The sequence below is a fragment of the Garra rufa genome, chromosome 25 (assembly GCF_049309525.1).
Source record: "Garra rufa chromosome 25, GarRuf1.0, whole genome shotgun sequence".
In the NCBI taxonomy this organism is placed as follows: Eukaryota; Metazoa; Chordata; class Actinopteri; order Cypriniformes; family Cyprinidae; genus Garra; species Garra rufa.
In genome coordinates, this window is record NC_133385.1 from 21,447,253 (window position 1) to 21,463,198 (window position 15,946).

Genomic DNA, 15,946 nt, shown 5'->3' on the forward strand with positions numbered 1-15,946 from the left:
TGAGACTGTAAACTTGCTAACTAGCACATTATTAGGAAAGGTGATTTGCAAAGATTCATACAAAACCTTTATACTCAATTCCTTTGTAGGAAGCTGCATCACAGATGGAATGATTCGTGCAAACATAGATGCATTTAGGCAGATCAGGGGGCACATTCCCTTCAAAAATTAAAGTTATCCACTGCATTATCAGCGGCTCAGATGTCAGGAGTAAATAACAACTGCTGTGTTTATTATTACATCCAACAACAAAACACCTCATTAAGGAGACATTCTTGTCTACTCCTGCTCCGGCGTCACAACAATGGCCGACAGTTTACAGCTCATTCAGGGTGGGCCTAAGATAATACAGCCGTGTCAATCAACAGTTGTGGGAGTGGCCTTAGTCTGTGTGATGTCACACAGCCAAGAATCTGAGAATGGCTTGATTTGAGAAAGGGGTTATTATTTATAAGGATTAAAAAAAAAAAAAAAAAAACACTGGGTGGATTTTTATCATTATAGGGTGGTTTTGTACACACACTGCCAACACACATCTATGTTCAACAACATGTAAAAGTGAATTTTGCATCCAATGACTAATGATATATTTTATAATTTATTATTAGTATTTTATTAATTGAGGAATTGCTTACTTTAAACCACACCTTTGATACCTTGAAATGCTTTTGAACGGACCTACTATGTTAACATGTTCTCAGATGTTTTACAATGGACTTTTAACTTGCATATCCAGAATTTGTTAGAAGCAGCTCTTCAGGAAAAAGTGATTTGTTCGCCTGCAGATCTGTAATATATCACAAGCTAAATGGGTGATCGCTCACGGTGTCTGTCGGTTGATCTCCCTGAGCAGTGCAGTGAGATCACTCTCATTAAGACCTGAGCTGCATGCACCTTACAGCGATAAACCAACCATGTCTACCGCTGATCCTCTGACCTGTGTCACTTTTCAATTAGTGAGACTCTCAGCAGCACAGATTAGCTCTCCACTGGGGTTCACACACACACACACACACACACACACACACACAGGTTTTCATGTTTACGGGGCTCTCCATAGCCGTAAAGGTTTTATACTGTGCAAACGGTATCTCCTTACCCTATCCCTAAACCATAAAACTTTCTGCATTTTAGATCATTTTGTATGATTTATAAGCTGTTGTCTTCATAAGGACATTTAGTACTGAGATTACTATACTTGTGGGTAGGGGTGGGCGGTACACCGGTGTCATAGTCATCACCGGTGTAACATTGCGCCACGACATGGATTTTCTAATACCGTCAATACCGTAATAAATCAATTATGTGCCTCAAACAGCTGCATTTACATCAATAATAGCTAATTCTAATTAATAAGGCATTACATTTCAAACGTTCAGTTGTGGTCTGAATACCTGTCCTTATACTATATATCTTGTTGTAAATAAAAAAGTAAAACATATTCGTATCAGCTTTGCAGGTGGAAGGTAAAAGGGGAGTGGCCATTAAACGACTGGTGAAACATCGTGAAGAAAGGTCGGGCCTGTAGCCTATACCAGGGGCGGACTTTTCCCGGTCGGCCGACCGAAGGACAGCGGATCACAAATTGAGCGGGCGCGAGGCAAACTAATATTGTATATAATTTTCGCACTTTCAATATGCAGGGTATAGAAATCCCTTTTAAATGAGTGCTTGCGCTGTTTACTTTTACTTTTGATTTTGCGATAACGCACACTCTGTGTAAAGGGAGCAGCACATCTTATAACAGATATTTGTCAGTGAGTACAAGATTGCAGCAAATCCTCCAGTCTATTTTTGTAATCTCTCTTTACTTTCGACCTGTGATCATTCAAATCTAAAGGTCGTTGTACACCGAGTCTGATTTTCGTATGCGTTTTTTTTTTTTTTTTAGTTTTCTCATATTCGCCATCCTTATCAAAATGCTTATTATGGATGCGAAAATGCAGAAAATCAAACACGATCTGAATTTTTTTTATGACGGATGAAAGTTTCAGAGGCAGTGTGTAAACTCGATCTCGATTAACATAACCTGTATTTTTTTTTTTTACGTGCAAAAATCTCTGACGAAAATTTCGTACTCGTGTGCAATGACATTAACTCCAGCAGCTCGTGTTGGATGCCGTGTTGCCAAGTCCGCGTTTTTCCCCACAGAATTGGTCTACTTTTAAACTGTTGCTATGGGTTGATTTATTTAAAGGTTTTAAATATTGCAGAAATTAAATAAAAAAAAAAAAAAAAAAATTTGTTTTGTTGTACACTGTTAAGTAAGATCTTTAGGTTTTTTGCAAAATAAATATGTACTCTCCCGTGTTTCTTTTTGATAAGGATACCTACCATTTACTTATTATATTATAAAAATATTAACTTTATTCACATACTAAAGGGACAGGACAGGCTACTCCTCCCAAAATGTACCAAAAAAAAGTAATACCGTGATATTATACCGTCACCGTTCAAAAGATGAAAAATACCGTGATATTAATTTTAGGTCATATCGCCCACCCTTACTTGTAGGTATATTTGATCCCCTATAACAAAGGGAATACCAGGGCACAACGTATAACAGATCTAGCAAAAAAAATTTTGGAGAAGTATTACTTTTTTTTTTTTTTTTCTTTTTTTTTTTTAATGTTGATGCGTGATATAATCTTGGTCACCACATGATAATTCAATTTCCCTATTCATTATATTGGCTTAAACAGAACATTACGAGGTTGGGAGTGTCTGGTCTATTTTTAGAGCCAGTTTGTATTTGTATTTGTGTGTGTGTGGGTGTGTGTGCGCATGTGTGTTTGCCCATTGCCCTCAAGCACTGCAGTACTGGAAAGCAGCAAAAGGTCAGACCGGGTCCGCCAAACTGTTGCTGCCCATAAAAGCAGACTGGACTTATTAATAGTTTGTTACACAACTGAAGCTTCCATGTGTAGTAGAAAAGGCTAAACCTGATGAATCACTGTCTTTGATTTAGTGAGAGGGCATAGAGGTGATTCAAAGCAGTACATAATGCTGCTTCAGGCTTATATGAAATGTTGTAAGAGGTTTGTGTGGTCTTTTTGTGCTTTTTTCATCTGGACTGTAGTTGATCCAGTAGATCAGTGGGTTGTGACCCAAAATTGGGTCACAGATCTGTGAAAGGAACAGTAGAAAAAAAAGAATGTAAATAATATGCAAACAACCATATAATCAAGCATAGTTATAGTAGGATTGCAAAATAAATATGCTTTTTAAATTACTGTAGGTGAAATTTGCTACTATGTTTATTAAAAAAATAAAGTAACTAAAATAAGTATAAAAATTTCATATATTTCACTGCTCAATGCCAGGTTTGACTAATGAGAATTAGGGGTCGATATGTTTTTCAGGTCTAATGCCGATACCGTTTATTACAGATCAAGTAGACTGATAACCGATATTTTGAACCGGTATATATGCCTGGTGTAAAAATGAAAATTTATGTCAAAATTAAGAACAAGGGCCCTGACAAAACTTTCTTTATATGTTAAAAAAATAATAATTAGCAGCAAATGTGGTAATTTTTTTTAAACTGACCGATACCGATAACCATAAAAATTCTTGACATCAGTGCCGATAATCGGTCGACCACTAATCAGAGTCAAGTATTCCAGAAAAATGGTCATATATATATATATATATATATATTAAAATAATATATAATAAAAAAATTATATATATATATTTCTACTTAGTGCCAAGTTTGACCAAGCAGAATTAGGGGTCGACTGATATGTTTTTTAGGGCCGATGCCGATTATTACAGGTCAAGTAGACTGATAAACTATTTTTTTAACTGATATATATTTTTACTGGTGTAAAAATTAAAATTAATGTCAAAAATTAAGAATAACAAGGACTCTGATGAAAACATTGTTTAAATGCTTTTAAATTATTTTATCACCAAATCGGTTTTGAAAATGACCGATACCGATACCGATAACAATAAAAATTCTTGATATCGGTGCCAATAATCGGTCGACCCCTGATCTGAAACAACTGCTTTCAATTTCAAGTTTCCTTTTAATTTAATTGCATTTTTAGTTTTGTTTTTCTCAGCAAAAAATAAATATACATTTTTTCCTCATTTACAGAAGACGCCCACTAAAATGTCATTCAGTTGAACAATCTTGTCAGGCATATTTACAACAAGAATCTATTTATGACATTAAATGACAAATTACTTTCACCCCAAATAATAATTAGTTGTAATTCTACATTGTAAAAATTTGCCACTATCCTAGGTTTTGCCCATTTGTCAGTAAGAATTTTTTACTCATTTAAAACACAATAACATTAAATATGCTCCCTTTTTATATATATATATTTTAATATGTACAAGTCAGAATAAGCATGTTGTTAGAATTTTTACATAAATATTGTTACACTGACATGACAATGTAACATTATTTCAACCAAATTTTGAGATTTCATTCTCCTAAAACTTGGTTGAAATCTTAAAAGTAGACACTTTACAAATTTAATGTGCTTTTTATGGACATAAAATAACTTTTGTAAACTTATTTTGATGTGGACATCTTAACGTCTTTGACCCAAATATATATTTCACTACTCGGCTCCATGTTTGAGCAGCCAGAATTAGGGGTTGACTGAAGTGTTTTTCAGGGCATATACCGATTATTACAGGTCAAGTAGACTGATAAACAATATTTTGAACTGATACTGTATATATGTCTAGTGTAAAAATTTATGTCAAAATTAATAACCACAGCTCTGACAAAAACTTTATTTTAATGCTTTTAAATTAAATTATTTTATCGCCAAATTGGTTGAAAATGACCAATAACAATAAAAGTTCTTGATATCGGTGCCGATAATCAGTTGACCCCTAATCAGAATCAAATATTCCAGAAAAATGTGTAATTTTCAGTAACATTTCTGATCATAAAACTTTTATATATTTCACTGCTCAGTGGCAAGTTTGACCAACCAGAATTAGGGGTCGACCAATATGGTTTTCAGGGCTGATACAGATTATAGGTCAAGTAGACCGATATTTTGAACGGATATATATGTCTGCTGTAAAAAAAATTTAATTAATGAATAATTAAGAATAACAAAGGCTCTGATGAAAACTTTATTAAAATGCTTTTAATTTATTTTATCAGCAAATTAGTTTTTATGGTTATCAATTCTGATAACCATTAAAAATTCTTGATAACGGTGCCGATAATCAGCCGACCCCTAATCAGAAACAAGTATTCCAGAAACATTTTCAGTAAAAATACTGATCATAAAATTAATGAGTCCAAAAAGCTCTTAAGCAATGATCTTGAGTAGTGTGTATTTTGACATATTGGTATATGACAGTGGCCAGTAAGTAACATTTATAAGATCATAAGATCTTCATGCTTCTTATCCTTCCTGTCACTGTTCTTGGATCATATGACATGACCGCTTTGGAAGCTGCAGCTGTCTCAGTTTTACAATAGAGTTGTGCTGACAGCTATTGACTCCTTCCTCAGCCAGAATATAACACAAATATACACATTGACAGTTACGAAGGCCATTCATTGCTGTATTTTCTCACACTGATGTTAATAAGATGGCTGTATGATGAGCTAGCATTGGTCCACGGTTTTGTGTAGCCTTCACAATTGTGCTCATGGTCTTTTTAACCAAGGCTTGATTGTGCTAAGGATGCTGTCAGTCAGAAAGGCTTTCATATGCTTAATTGCTTTGATGTAGCTGAGCCATTAGATGCTATCTTTCCTTTTTTTTTCAAGCCTTTTCTGCTTTAACAAGTTAGTGTGAACGGAGGCCCAAGTTTGTCACTCAGAGAAGAAAGGAATCTGGCAAACACAATGACCATGCCTTCATCAAGCCATAAAAATGTTGTTTGGGCAGTTCTTTCCGCATAGTTACTGCCTGAATAATGTGCTGATTGCTAATGGGTTAATTATGTAATTGCTTTATCATTTAATCATTGACATTACAAATCTGAGTTAATTTAAATAATGAATTCAATAAATATTATTACATTACATTACATTTATATTTTCCTTGGTGCTACTAGTAGCACAGAAAACGACACCTTTACCTTTAACCTGGGTGTAAACGTAGCCAAAGTACAGTGTGACTAAGCAGCTCCTGAATGTTTAAACACTATTTTGTTGCCTTGAGGTTTTATTACATTTTCCTGTTGACCTGCAGGTTGTTAGTTTACAGTTAGTTACCCTTATGTTTACACTAAGTGCTGTTTGAGTCTAGTGTCTCATTTGTACTTTGCAACAAAAATATGTTTGGTGCTTCTAGCATGGAAAGGATTAATATCTGCTTACGTGATTATTTCTGCCACAGTTCACTAAGTATAAAAGGTGAGGTTGCGTACCAGAGCGTACAAAGCTCACACAATAGCACAAATCTAGCAAATGTTCCCAAAAGGATTATTCATGTAAAGCTCCTAAACATTTCCCTTGCACAACATGTAACTGGAGATTAGGATTTCTGTAAGTGTTCTGAGGTGATTTATATTACATGTTTTATTATAAAATAAATAACCTCTATTTATGGTATTTTTTTTTAAGAAAGCTTTTAGCAGCATTTTCTTTTTTTTCTTCTTGTTTAATAGTTTCTCTTGGTTTGTTTTGTTGTGTTATGTTTTTAAGCTTGTTTGGGTTGTTTTGAGTTTTGGTTTGGAGTTTTTTTTTTTTTTTTTTTTTTTTTTAGTTTTTTGTGCTTTTGTTTTGTTTGGGTTTTTGTTTCGTTTTGGTTTGGTTTTTATTTTGTTTTATTTTATTTTCTTTTTCTTTTAATGTTTTGTTTTGGGTTTTTTGTCTGTTTTGCTGTTGTTGTTTTTTTTAGTGTTTTTGAGTTGTTTTTTTGTGTTTTCGTATGATTTGTTTTGGTTTGTTTTTTATTTGGTTTCATTTGTTTTCTTTTAAAAAGTTTAATTCTTTTTGGTTAGTTTGGTTTGGGTTTTGTTTTATTTAGTTTTAATTTTGTGCTTTTGTTTGTTTTGTTTTTGAGTGTTTTTTCATATTTTGTTTATTTTTTGTTTGATGGGTTCATTTTCTTTTTTGGTTGGTTCGCTTTGTTTGGGTTGGGTTTTATTTTGTTTTATTTCATTTTTGTTGTTTCATTTCTTTTTTTTCTTTGAACAGTTTTGTTTGTCTTTGTTTGTCTGTTTTTTTATTTTGTATTTGAGTTTGTTTGGGATGTTTGGTTTGGTTTGGTTTTGAGTGTTTGGTTTTTCATTTAATTTTTGTTTTACTTTGCTTTGTGTTTTGGTTTGGTTATTTTTTATTTCATTCAGTTTCTTTTTCTTTTAATTAATATGTTTTGGTTATTTTGTTGTCTGTTTTGTTTTTGAGTTTGTTTTTTGTGTTTTCACTTGGTTTGTTTAGTTTGGTTGGTTTTGTTTTACTTGGTTTCGTTTTACTTTGGTTTTATTTTTTAAAGTGTTTTGGTTAGTTTGGTTTGGGTTTTGTTTTTTGTTTTTAAGTTTGTTTTGTTTTGTTTTTTGTTTTATTGTTTCTTTTTTGTTTTATTTGAGTAGTTTCATTTTCTTTTTTGGTTGGTTTGGTTTGTTTGGGTTGGGATTTATTTTTTGTTTATTTTTTGTTTAGTTTCATTTGTTTTCTTTCAATAGTTCTGTTTTTCTTCTAATGCTTTGTTTCTGTCTTTTTTGTTGTTTTTTTATGTTTTGTTTTTGAGTTTAGATTGTTGTTTGGTTTTCATTTAATTTGTTTTAGTTTAATTTTGCTTTGCTTTGTGTTTTGTTTTGGTTTGGTGTGGTTTAGTTTTTGTTTCATTTGATTTTTGTCTTGTTTTGTTTCATTTAATTTCATTTTGTTTGTTTTTTGTTTTGGCTTTTTATTTTTGCTTTGCTCAGATTTGCTTTGTTTAACACTTTTTACCGTAACATCTACTCTAGGGAAGTTCCCCGACATTGGACAAGAAAATATCCACGTTTTTGTTCCTGAAAGTGTTTGCGTAGCCATTTGTAAATTTTATGGGTCTGGTTTCTTGTCTCATCGGCTTCCAGCTATTTTTAGCTGTACAGAAAACCTTGTTTTGGAAGCTGGTGTGTCTTACCATAATATTTTAATGTATTATTTTAATTACGTGCACACTGGTTTGTAGTGCAAACAGTTTTATCATTTACTGCATGTTGTTATTCTTGTTATTTCTCTATAGCGGATTCCGGTAGTCTCATCCGTAGGCTTACTTCCGTGTTAAGGAAAAGTGTGGATAGAAAAAGTGAGCAAATTCAATATAAGCATGGTTACGAATGTCTTTATTTTCAGTGTATTCCATTACATTTAGATAAACTGAAGTATCTTTTTTTATTATTATTATTATTATTACACAGCTCATCACACAATGCATGTTGTAGCCTTTTAAATTATTAAATCATTAAAAATTGTGGCATCCAGCTGGAAATATTTAAATTTGCATGCATTCTAGTTGCTTGGCCCTCTGAACAGGCTGTTAATGAAGAACAGCATCATGAGGGATTAGATTAGGATGCAAATATTCATTTCAGTCTATTGTTTTACCATTGTGAAACAGCTTGTTGACCGCTAGCTCCAGGTTTAGCGACGGCCCCTGGGGTCTGCACTGATCATCTGGATTCAAATGTCTTCTCTTTAGCACACCTGCCCTTGAGTCAGCGGCAGGGGGTCTTTATCATGACTATAGCGCCTCTGCGGGAGACGCAGGAACTACTGAATTATAGATGAAGATGGGCTTGTGTTCCAGGCAACCTTGAGGCAGGTATTGTATGCGATAGAGGGCAGGTGGAGAAACTACTCGATCAGGACTGTTGTGTTTGTGCATGAGAGTCGAGGTGTTTTTAGAAAACATGCTGTGAAGGTGTTTTTTAGGACCGTAACAATATATATTTTCCTTTTGTTAGATAAAGGACGTCCTGTGCTGTCTTTCAGATCTCCTCTGGCTGCTCTGTTGAGCCTCCTGTCCTGGGAGACTGCTTAATTTGTGTCATCTTTGAGATTCAGGATGACTTCATTGATCATGTGTAAGCCTGAATCAACAAAACCCGCAGGATTCTGCAAAAAGCACAACGGGTTTCCACAGAATTTGAATTCTGTCACTGGCAAAATTGGCAAACATCTTTGTTACTGGCATGTTTAGTCATTTGTTTTTTCTTATTATAACAGCCTATTGAAAGGGTTTTGATTACGTGTAATTTAAAGTGGCAGAAGTCCACGTCCTTGTTTTCTGATTGACATACTCTCTCTGGCTAATTTTTGTTGTTTACAGAGATTTATTTGATATGTGTCGGGTAGTAGGAGCATTTTATTCTTTTTACAGCATTTACAATTCTTTCAGCTGCTTTAAATAGCTTTTTTTATGCATTTTGTTTTTGTTGATGTTTTTGTTTTAGTTTATTTTATTTATTTAGTTTTGTAGGATTTTACATTTTTTTTGTTTTTGTTTATCCTTTATTTCTTTTTTGTTTTATTTTGTTTTGTATGGATTTAATTTTTTGTTTTTATTTTGTTTGCTGTTGCTTCTCCTTTTGTTTTGTTTTTATTTCTTGTTTTGAGTATTTTTGTTTTTGTGTTTGTTTTGTTTGTTTTCTCTCCTTTTTTTGTTCTGATTCTTGTTTATTTTAGTTTTTTGTTGTTTTTCGTTTGTTTTTGTTGGTCTTTTGTTTTGATTATTATTTTTTTAGTTTTGTATGTTTTTTTGTTGTTTTAGTTTCTCCTTTTGTGTTGTTTTTGGTTTTTTTATTTATATTTGAGGTTGTTTTCTATTTATTTTTTGTTAGTTTGTTTTTTGCTTTTTGGTTTATTTTGTTGTTTTGTATGGATTTTAATTTTTTTTGTTGCTTTGTTTTTGCTTCTTTTGTTTGTTTATTTATATTTGAGTTTGTGTTTTTGTTTTTTATTTATTTATGTTTGTTTCTCCTTTTTTTTACTCTTGTTTATTTTTTTGTCTTTTATGGTTATTTATTTATTTTGTTTCTCCTTTTGGGTCCGTGTACTTTTTCGTTCATTCATTATTCTATTTTGGAATGAAAGATGAAATTTAAAAAAGGGTGCAGCTTAGTTTTTTGTTTAAAAGAAAAAAAGCAGAAATGGCTGTATTTTGTTTTCCAAATGTATTGTTGTCATCAAATAATAGTATTAGAAAATTGGACGCATTTCCGATCGTTTTTTTAATTTGTAATATTTATTTGTACATTTTATTGTATTTCATTTGACTGATCCTATCTTTACCCGGAAGTAAATTACACCGTCGTGCGGGTATGCGCGGGTTGATCAGAAATGAGCGGGTGCCCGCGGTTATGAGTCATCCAAAAATATTTTTAATGTTATTCGGGTCGCGGTCGGTCGGGTCGTTTGAAATAAAGATGCCAATTAAACCTTTGTAATTTATATAGTACTAGACACACTTTTCTATGAAATACATAGACCTACACTTTATTGGCTGAATAATATTTACCTTTTAAATGTTGAGCGTTATTAACTGTTATTAACCGATTTCCCAACACGTTGAACTGAGCAATGCCATTGTACCATTTTAATAGGCTACTTCTAAACGCATATAGCTCAGTAATGTCAGCTTTATGTATTTACTGAGAGGGGGTGGGATTTTTGTTGGGAAAGTCAGGGGAGGGAGACGCACACTTCGATTAGACTGGATAAACACATGCAGCATCAATCGTTAAGAAAATGGTATTCCTAATAAATGTCTCGAATATTTTGATTATGTCCAATGTTTCTCTGCCAATGGCAATTAAATGCACGGATCCATAGTCAGATAATGAATGAGATACAACTGTTCACAAACAGAAGATTGTCATCCGTGCATTTAATTGCCATTGGCTCGTGTGATAGTAATATGGATCTTAGTAGTATTTTAAGTGATACTAGACAATAATATTTGATACCCGCCAGTGATGCGCGGGTCAATGTATAAGCAACCCGAACCCGACCGACAGATGTTTTTCAGCAGCAGCAGAAATATGACAAAATGGTTGGGTGAAGCTTCTTTACATTTTTTTATGCCTGTAATTTTTTTTAGATGTTATTTAATTACTAAAATGTTTTCAATCCTTGAAATACTTTTTTAACCTGTGGAAAAACTTTTAACAAAATTTTATGTAAGTATAAAGAATGGCACTGTTTTTTTTGTACATTTTATTTTTGTTTGTTTATTAATAAAAAATAGTGTGTTGCTCAATTAATATGTTATTGTGTTTTGCTTTGGTACCGAAATTGGTACCGAGAACCGTGAATTTTCAATGGTATTGGTACCGAATACTGAAATTTTGGTACCGTGACAACACTAGATGGCTATAATAGTTGTATTAAAAAATAAATAAGGAAATTATAGTGCCTTGAATTTATTAAGTAATGCTTAAGTTCGTTCGTTACGCTCTCTGGAAATGTAAAGAAAAAATACAGTTTTTATTCGGAATTCGTTTTGAAACCCTGGTTTTAAACAAGCATATACATGAGATAATTTATATATTATTGCTTGAATAAACGTTAAAAAATAGTGCTGAATTTTATAATTAAGGAAATTAAACATACCTAGGCATTTGAAAAGACATAGTGAAATGTGTCTAATAATTCCAAAAAGACATAATCAAAATATTCGAGACATTTATTAGGAATACCATTTTCTTAACGATTGATGCTGCATGTGTTTATCCAGTCTAATCGAAGTGTGCGTCTCCCTCCCCTGACTTTCCCAACAAAAATCCCACCCCCTCTCAGAAAATACATAAAGCTGACATTACTGAGCTATATGCGTTTAGAAGTAGCCTATTAAAATGGTACAATGGCATTGCTCAGTTCAACGTGTTGGGAAATCGGGGTTAATAACAGTTAATAACGCTCAACATTCAAAAGGTAAATATTATTCAGCCAATAAAGTGTAGGTCTATGTATTTCATAGAAAAGTGTGTCTAGTAATATATAAATTACAAAGGTTTAATTGGCATCTTTATTTCAAACGACCCGACCGACCGCGACCCGATTATCATTGAAAATATTTTTGGATGACTCGTAACCGCGGGTGACCGCGGGCACCCGCTCATTCCAAGAGGACCTGGCTGCAGACATACGGCGAGTGGAGCTCCACCGGAAATACATCACCTCCACCCTCAAACCGGAAATACGTCACCTCCACTATTTTTTTTTTTTTTTTTTAATCAATTTATACAATTCAAATACAAACTTTAACGGCACATTTCAAAACATAATACATATTGCTAGTGTTGATACATTTTTTTTGAAAAAAAAAAAAGCAAAAGACAATGAAACAAATAAAAGAAGGGTGAGGGTCTCATTCTAACAGCAAAAATGAGTATAAATTATCTAGGAGCTTCTGGGCGACCTCCACTAAAATGAAAATGGCGTTGCGCACTTTATTTTATTTTTTATTGTAGCATATTAATTTAGCATCGCTACAATAGCGAGTTACAACGAGGTTATCATATCATAACCAAACTACTTGTGAAATTTCAATGGATGGAAAACATTATTTTACTGTGATATGTACATATTGTTATTTTGTTTATAATACAAATTGTGATTAAGATTTTTTTAATAAAATAACTTCTCATTTAATGTCCAGTGATATTATAGATCTACTGTTTTATTTACTGTTTTTACTGATTTAAAGTCTTTTGCCTCTTTTAAGAATGTGTCCAAACCATTGAACTCAAAAGCTTTTAAAACGTTTAAAATTCTTGAGTCAGTTGTACATCTTTGAGGTGTCTTTTTCTCTTCAATATGTGTAATATATTGTTGTTCTGTGAAGCTCATAACTGTATGTGATGCTGTCCTTTGTTTGTTACACCGCAATGGTTATAGACACTCCAAAATGTATTATTGATATAAATAAATGCATAAATAATTTTATTTGGAAAAATACACATCATTATTTGAATTAAAAAATACTTTGTAATCCACTTAATCAAGGTGGGCTAAATGTACTTGATTTTGAAATATCTAACACTATTTCTAAAATTAAGTGGATACAAAATTGTTCATTCAAAAGATAAATTATGGTATCATATCCCTAATATTATGTTTGAAAAAGTAGGTGGTATTGAATTTCTCCTTAATTGTAACTTTAATATTAGCAAGCTTCCCATAAAACTTTCCAATTTTCACAGATAGGCATTATTCTCATGGATAATGATATACAAACATAATTTTTCCCCTCACAAGTGCTTAATTTGGAATAATACATACATTACACACCAAAATAAATCTCTTTTTTTAGTTAATTGGTTTAGATAAAATGTTTGGTTGGTTTCAAAACTGTTGAATTCTAATGGTCGTGTGCTTACCTATGCAGAGTTCTTAAAAAAATCATTTCATATACCTGTAAAAGAGTATGTAATGGTAATTAATGCCATTCCCTCAGAACTTAGAAAATTATTAGTAAATGATATAGATAAAAATCCAAATGTTGATCTCTGTCTTAAATTGAAAGGTATAAATATAAAAATTTTTTTTTTTTCATTTAGCCATTGGTTTATTGTGATTTCATCATTATTGTAATATTTAATTGTGCAATAAAAAAAAGATCTACTGTTTACTTTCTAAAATATATAATTATATACACATATAATTTGCCTCGGTAAACGTTTTAATGATAAAATGTACAGAAAATGTAAATATCACGAACATGTATATGTAACTATAAATAATACAAAACGAAAGATTAAACAATAAGTTTTAAAAATGCAATGTCTTAAAATTTTGCCCGTACCATCAAGGCGACCGCATCATGCCCGGACCAATATGGCATAACATACGTCGGAAGTGGAGGTGACGTATTTCCGTTCTTGAGTGGAGCTCCACTCGCATCCACGGTCTGCAGCCAGACCCTTCTCGCTAGGAGGTGGGCGATACCACTTATTTTGTTTTCGATACGATACTGATACTTTTAAGGCCAGTGTCATCAATATCGATACCGATACGATACTTCTAAACTTTTAAATTATTACATTTATTAAATTAATAAGAGTAAAATATGTAATTATACCCTTAACTTTATATTTGAAATGCATTTTAACATTAAATATGCCAATTAATTGCAACTAATTAACTTTTATTTTTTACACATGGTTAAAATATGTTTACTGTATTGGTAACTGAAAAACCTATAACTGAAAATACTTTCATAAGGGGCTGCCAGTGACAGGCTGTTGCACACATAAAATACAACATTTTTATTCTGACAGTGTATAATTTATATTAACATTACTACAAAACATGATCAACGAAGTTTAAGTGTTAATTTAAAGAAATATAATTGCACAAATTACGTAGGCTACAATTTCAGTTTGTTTATTGTGAAATAGCTCAAAAATGTTTTTATTTTCTGTCCTCTGATATGCATTGTTCTGGGCTGCCATTCCCAAAAGCATCAATGCTTTCTTATGATAGTTTTGGAATGCAGCCCTATATGAATGCACTGTGAGTGAATGCTCTCTGTGATTGATAGATTCTGTCTTGCAACATTTGCATGCGTTCAGATGAGTAGGAAAATTGTTATATCGTGCACAGTTATTCCCTATAGGTTATACGTCCAATTCAATGCACATTGTACGCCTTGCTTTTTGTTAAATAAACAAAATCACTGGTAAATAAAACACACCTTAGTATCGATATTTTTAATCTCGCATCAGTATCGATATATCGATACTTTAGGATCGATATGCCCATCCCTACTTCTCGCTCATTTCGGATCAACCAGCGCATCACTGATACCCGCATGACGGTGTAATTTACTTCCGGGTAAAGATAGGATCAGTCAAATGCAATACAATAAATGTACAAATAAATATTACAAATTAAAAAACGATCGGAAATGCGTCCAATTTTCTAATACTATTATTTGATGACAACAATACACTTGGAAAACAAAATACAGCCATTTCTGCTTTTTTTTCTTTTAAACAAAAAACCAAGCTGCACCCTTTTTTAAATTTCATCTTTCATTCCAAAATAGAATAATGAATGAACGAAAAAGTACACGGACCCTTTTGTTTTTGTTGTTTTGATGATTTTTGTTTTGTTTCTTGTTTTTTTTTTTTTCTTTAGTTTTTGCAATTTTTTTGTTTTGTATGTTGATTTTTTTGTTTGTTTGTTTGTTTTTGTTTCTTTCGTTTGTGTTTTTGTTCTTTATTTATATTTGAGGTTGATGGTTATTTTCTATTTATGTATTTTGATTGTTTGATTCATTGTTTCTGCTGTTTTTGTTTTTCTGTTTGTGTTGATTTTGTTTTTCATTTATTTTGTTGTGAGTTTGTGAGAGGTTATTTATTTATTTATTTTGTTGATTCATTTTGTTGGCTCTTGTTTTTGTTTTTGTTTGTTTCTTTGTTTCTTTTTACATTTTACCATTAGTATATGTTCCCATACATTTTCCCCACATCTGGCACAGAAAATATGTCGAAAATCTGCTCATTATACACTATTGTATCTTCATGAATGCCTGTTATATTTAGAAAATGATATGATCATATTTGTGTTATTACGCAACTCTTATTACAGAAGTAATTGATTCTGATTGGTCAGTGGCATCATCATGATGTCAGATAATTTTGTATATTGGTGCTTTTATCATTCTGCGGTTTCTCATTTCATACATATTAAATCAATAAGTCATGTTTGTTTTTTTGTTTGTTTATATGCGGAGGCAAATAAGCAATATGAAGTACATTTAGCCAGTTATTATTGCAAAATAACCTGAAGAGGGTAATGCAAGATCTTGATACTGTCAGGGTTTATTTTGCAACAGCAATCAGCTGACTCGTCTTTCTTTTACTTGTGTATCTGATGTCTGTCGCTAAAGAAACCTCAAGCGTGCTGAACGTTTTCAGCAAAACCACACCACTGCTGATTTATGTGTGACTTCCATTGTGTTTCCTGAAGTCAACAGCAGTCTACTCATTCTTTCAATCACGCATTCAAACA

At 32.4% G+C, this 15,946-nt stretch overlaps 1 protein-coding gene across 2 annotated transcripts in view; it reads left to right on the plus strand.

Moving 5' to 3' along the window:
• The window catches only part of LOC141302136 (GRAM domain-containing protein 4-like), a 59,608-nt gene that overhangs the window by 18,339 nt on the left and 25,323 nt on the right, over positions 1 to 15,946 (plus strand). The window lies entirely within an intron of this gene.